Source organism: Cynocephalus volans, chromosome 7 (assembly GCF_027409185.1).
Source record: "Cynocephalus volans isolate mCynVol1 chromosome 7, mCynVol1.pri, whole genome shotgun sequence".
NCBI classification, from domain to species: domain Eukaryota; kingdom Metazoa; phylum Chordata; class Mammalia; order Dermoptera; family Cynocephalidae; genus Cynocephalus; species Cynocephalus volans.
This window is the reverse complement of record NC_084466.1, coordinates 137,178,643-137,183,830: the sequence shown is the minus strand read 5'-3', so window position 1 is coordinate 137,183,830 and position 5,188 is coordinate 137,178,643. Positions and strand designations below refer to the sequence as shown.

The 5,188-nt window shown below is 39.5% G+C and overlaps 1 pseudogene; it reads left to right on the top strand.

The window, feature by feature from the left end:
• Nucleotides 1-1,537: 1,537 nt before the first annotated feature.
• LOC134381795 (peptidyl-prolyl cis-trans isomerase B-like) lies at nt 1,538-2,196 on the top strand (annotated as a pseudogene).
• The last annotated feature ends 2,992 nt before the right edge of the window (nt 2,197-5,188 follow it).

The window sequence follows — 5,188 nt, the reverse complement described above, 5'->3', positions numbered from 1 at the left end:
TGATATATTCTATTTAAAGGAAGGGAATGTGTTAAGTGGCCTTTATTTTATTCCTAGAGTGATTATGGGTCGTTATGCAGTGTGCCCATCAAGTATTTTTGTGGTATTATCTAGCGTGCACTTGTATTTGGAATGATACTGAGAAATTTACAACAACCCTGTGACAAGCTTGGCAGCAGAGACTAGAAAATGAAGTCTAGAGAAAAGCTCTTTTTATCATCAATGTATCTCATACTTCGTATCCTTCCTTTCCTTATTCTGGAGGATGAGGAATTTGGGACAATTCGGTACCCCATGTGTATGCAGTTCTTGTACCAGAATGAATGTGCAAGGCAGACTTCTGGTGGCTTTCTCTGTGATGCAGTAGAGAGATGGTTAAACATCCCTAAAGATTCCATAGGCAGGAAAAAGCATGCTGAACATTCATACAGGACCTTCTTTGCCTTTGCAGGTTTGCATATTTTTAGATACGAACAGTAGGCCCTGATCTTGTATGAGCCCGAGGTGGACCTGTCATTTGCTCCAGGTTTCATCATGTGGGTAGGGTTAGCATGCTTGCCTTTCTCCCTTCCTTTCTTCCTGTCTCTCTCCTTCCTCCTTCCCTCTCTCCCTCCCTTCCTTTTTGCTTCATTTTCCTTAGATGGCACAACATCTTAAAGGCAACTCCAGATCAAATCATTTGGGCACTGAGGTGGTACATTATTTCATATTCCTTTATTGCAGGCAATTGAAACTGACAATGTTGAACTGTACTTAAACCCTGGGATCCTGAAAATTGTAAAGTTAAAAAAAATTTCTAACCTGTTTGTGTTTTGGGAAACAGCTTACAGCAAAGAATCTTCACCATATACTTAAATATGATTCATAGACACCCTTGTTTACCTGTGACAAGGCTAGAAGCAAACCCTCCAAATTTCCTTTTATTTATTTTTTTCTGCCTCATAAGTGATTTGCTGAACTGCTTGTTCCCAGTAACCAATGTGAACAAAATACCTGTTGAACAAACTTTGATTAAGTTTATTCCCCTCCCTCAGGCCACTGGACGTTGATCCATCCTCAGCCTTAGGCAGTGAACAACCGCTCCTTAATAGTCCTGTCTTCAGGGAAAAAGATTCTCTGATCTATTATCCATCAAGCTCTCTTTCACCCCACTTTATCCCATCCAGGTCTAAACCTTGTTTACCATTCCTTGTAAACAAACAAACAAAACCACAAAAAACAAACAAAAGCAAACTCTTTCTGCTTGACCTTTGATAAGAAGGTTTGCAGATCTCATGTTCAGAGTTTCCTCCATATCGAGATAGAACCCCTCCCTTTATTGCATAGCTCCTCCCCACCCTCATTCCCCCTTCCTAGTGATCCTGTTGAATAAAGTCTCTCCTTACTAAATCTGCACTTGTATTTTATTTGACAAAAAAAAAAAATGATGATAAATAAGATCAAAGGAAGATATGATGCTGCCAGATGACATAAAATAGTGAACCTATCAAATGTTTCTTAGAAAAGACAAAGTCTACCTTCTTCTGGCCCTGGGCAGATGCTGCACCTCTGGGAGCAGAACATGAAGCTGCTCTTTGCAGCTGCTCACTTTGTGGGCACCTTCTTTTTCCTGCTGCTGCCAGGACCCTCCATGTCCGATGAGAGGAAGAAAGCATCCAACATCACTGTCAAGGTGTACTTTGATCTACAAATTGTAGATGAAGATGTAAGCTTGTTGGTCCGTTTGGAAAGACTATTCCAAAAACAGTGTATAATTGTATGGCCTTAGCTACAGGAAATAAAAGATTTGGCTACAAAAACAACAAAGTGCATTGTGTAATCAAGGACTTCATGATCAGGGGTGGAGACTTCACCAGGGGAGATGGCATGGAGGAACGAGCCTCTACAGCAAATGTGTCCCCGATGAGAACTTCAAGCTGAAGCGCTATGGACTGTACGGGGTGAGCATGGCCAATGCAGGCAAAAACACCACTGGATCCAAGTTCATCACTGCACTCAAGACCTCCTGGCTGGATGGCAAGCAAGCAGTGTCTGACAAAGTTCCTGAGGGCATGGAGGGGGTAGGGGAGGTGGAGAGCACCAAGACAGACGTCCGGACAAGTCCTGAAGGATGTGATCATTGCAGACTGTGGCAAGATCAAGGTGGAGAAGCCTTTTGCCATAGCCAAGGAGCAGGGACCTCTTCCCTCTGAGTGACCTTCTGGGCAGGCCCTGTTGCCCTCCTGGGGATGAAGACAGCCCACCATGCTGAGCTGGCCTGCCGTGCTGTGCTGGTCCACAATGCTGAGCTGGCCCTAGTCCTGGCATCTGACAAAGGACCCCCACTCCCCTCACATTCCACCGTCTCCAGACCCAGTTTTGTAACAAACTCCTGCCAACACTGACCATAAAACAAAAAGTGTTGTTTTTTTAAAAATTATTTAAAATAAATAAATTATAAATAATTATTCATAAATAAATAAATAAAAAAGATAAAGTCTAGGTAGAGGTAACAAGACAGTGGGAGTCCATTTAGATCTCTACAGCTGGGACTAATCAGCTCTATATACTTTCTTATACTATTCCTCTCAAGAGACAAATTTCAGGGATGGAGAGTCAGCCTGTCCTGACTGGAGTCACAAGAAGACATGCGAAGTACCCTGACTACAAGAATGTCAATGCCACATGCAATCGGGGAGAGGTGATTTCTCAAAAGTGGTGATTCTGTTCCAAAAAAGAAGAGAAAAGATGTTGGGTACATAAAATCAACCAGAGTTTATTACAGGTGCGATACCTACCTAGGAAGATTGGCACATGTACATTTACTACAAAAACTAAAATAAAATATATGAGGGCACTACGCATTTGGATATCCATACAAATATGGCCCTTGTGGCTAGTCTGCAAAATAGCCATGTGGTGTCACTTTGACATATGTTTTCATTTTTTGTAAAACAGAAATAAAATATTAATGGTCATATTTATATAACATAATTTTCTCTGTAAAGCTATGTAACATGCATTTCAGGAACCCAGCCTGTGATATAGCAGCTGAGGACATAATTACTATGCAGTTGACTCTTTGTAATCCGTGTATAATCTGTGTGTCCATAAAACAGATACTAAGCCCTGTAATGATTCCTTGACAATCTTCAGCTTTATAAACAACTGTGTAGAACTATTTCTCAATGGATACGTGTTCTTTTCTTTATGTTGGCAATGCACTGGCATGGGTTAAATTATGGATGATTTTGCTTCAAGAGGAATGATATGTTAAACATATATTTTAAATGTTTAATGGCTAAACTAGACTTTGGCCCATAGGACTAAGCTTGATTCTTTTAGACAAAAAACAAAACACTTTAGAAATTTCCTCTGTGTGAGCATATGTGTGTGCGTGAAAGAGAGAGAGAGAGAGAGAGAGAGAGAGAGAGTGTGTGTGTGTGTGTGTGTGTGTGTGTGAGAGAGAGAGAGAGAGAGAGAGAGAGTGAGAGAGAGAGAGAGAGAGAGGGAGGGAGGGATGGAGGGAGGGAGAGAAATTTTAATTTAAAGAGGACTAACAATGATTTTCACCAGGGCAGATTGTCACTAAAACTTGCTTAAAAATCACATATAGTTAGGGCAATTGCTAGAGCTGTTACTGAGCTTAGCCTGGTAATTCACTTAAAGTCAGGACTGAAATGTAAGCCAAAGTGTGAATGTTTATTTCTAAGGTGCATTATTGCATGAGACATCAGAGTTCAACCTGGCTGATCCACAGGTCAAGGGGCTCAGATATAATACTCAACAAACCATTGGATGGAGCAATGAGGAAAACAGAGTAAACAAAACAAAACAACAGAATAAAACAAACCAGCACCGCCATCACCAAATCTTCATGTGAAGATGTAGATAAGAAAGAACAACTAGCCTGTATTAGAAAATTGTTACATTTACTTATGAGGCTTCTAGAAAACGAAAAGTATTACCCTAACATTTGTCATAGACACTCAATAAACTCTTGCAAATTGATTGAAAGGAGATCTTGCAAATCTGCAAAAACAGTATCAGTGTAATTTGTTCTGCAAGTGTAGACTTTAAGTCTAGATTTCCTCTTTTAAATACTGACTTCATCATTTGCTAATTGTATAATCTCAGACAAGTTACCTGTATTTAACATTCTCTATCTGAGATTGTTCACCTGGCAAATGTGGATAATAAGACTAGTTATTTTATAGTTTGTTTCTGAGAGGATTACATATATTATGTACATATATTATGTACATATATTATGTCACAGAAAGCTTGAAAGTGTCTGACACATAATAAATTCCCACTAAGTGCTAGCTATTTTTATTGCTGTTGCTATTATCATGATCCCATAATTCTATACAACAACAATTAAATCTTTGCTTTGGGAAAGTCAGTTAGGTTCTTTGAACCTGTGTTGCCTCTCCTACAAAATGTAAAACACTAACCATTGATCTCCATATGATTATTTCTAATTTACAGGACCATTTCAAAATATGATGTCATGTGACCCTCACAATCACCTTAGGAGGTAGAAAGGGCAGGTAAAATTATTTTACATTTTATGAGTGAGACAACGGAGGTCCAGAGAGATTAACTGATTTGCCTGAAGTCATTGTATTGCCATGACTTAAATGCAATGTTTGTGGCATAAAGTCCTGTATACTTTCCCCTGTGATTTCTAGAATCTCCCCAAATATGCAGATGCTTATAGGGTTTCAGTCTTCTTAAAGCCGTGAAGTCGGCAGTCCTGCAATAATTCATTAAAGGTCTTTCTTGCTCTCTCTTTCTGTTTCCATATGAGTTGTAGGACTATGCAATAATGTTATTGTGTTAGAATCTGAGCATTATACCTTGATGTATTACTGAGAACATTAAATCCTTGAGATTCTTCTCCTCTGGTTTATGGAGGACCACTTGTTTTTGTACACATGCCAACATGATTATTTTGCCAGTGTCTCTGGTGTCAATTGATCTTGAAGCCAGAGTGTGTCTCAGAGTCACCTGTAACTACTGTGGGACGAAACCAGCTGGAGATCCTTAAGAAATTTGTTCAGCTGGACTTCTATGTCATAGTTCTTAACAGCATGATCTACAATGCCAAAGCCTTTTGCAATGGTTTATTAGCCTGTCAGTGGCATATTTATGAATTATAATGAAATTGAGGAGATAATATCACCTTGTAGCTGAAAAATTATAT